The sequence below is a fragment of the Ipomoea triloba genome, chromosome 16 (genome assembly GCF_003576645.1).
Source record: "Ipomoea triloba cultivar NCNSP0323 chromosome 16, ASM357664v1".
Taxonomy (NCBI): domain Eukaryota; kingdom Viridiplantae; phylum Streptophyta; class Magnoliopsida; order Solanales; family Convolvulaceae; genus Ipomoea; species Ipomoea triloba.
This window is the reverse complement of record NC_044931.1, coordinates 17287995-17288835: the sequence shown is the minus strand read 5'-3', so window position 1 is coordinate 17288835 and position 841 is coordinate 17287995.

Here is an 841-nt window from a genome sequence, read left to right as displayed (position 1 = left end):
AAAAATGCAGGGCACTCCAAGTGTTGTTCCTATAGCCTCTTCAGTCAAACGAAAATTGATTATGGATATTGATCTAGACGATGAATTGAACCACTCTCTAAGAATCAAAAAATTTCTTCCACGAGTCTGACGAGTGGAAAAGAACCTGTTCCACCTAGGAGTCCACAGCCTACCGCCTCTTCCTCTCACCCTCTTCTATTTCACAAAGACTTGAATATCGTGTGAAAATTAATAAAGAGAGACCCTTACTGCTTTATTTAGCGTGAGATTGACATAGAAAACTTCACTACTTGTTGCAATCTTGTTGATCTTCTTCATTCTCAAAATTTGATGCAAACTGTGACAGATGTGGGCCCGTACTATGATTTGGTGACATGAGAATTCTTCACTACCATAAAATCTACATTAGAAAACATTGGTATAATTTTAGTCCAAATTCTATTATTGATTTCTATGGTAGGATAGAGATTGACAAGCATTTTCTCCCTGAGTTTGATCTCATTGCATCTACAGTAACTCACTCACATGATTCTACTTGGCGAAAGAGGGATCAGAAGAAAGTTGGTGATCTTGAGTCTCGCTTCCTTACCTCAAGTTATGCTATTCTGTTGCGTCTTGCAATGAACAACTTTTTGCCCACTGTTGCTACTCATTATATTTCCAAGAAGATGGCACCTTACTGTTCAAGATTCAAAATCGTATTGAGTTTGATTTGGGGGAGATGATATTTAATCATATCATGAATTTTCTACCAGGCAAATAAAACAAAGTATTTCTTCCTTTTCTTTTTTAGCTTAATTTATGATATTCTTTACAAGCAGGGATTTCAGAAATACCAAGA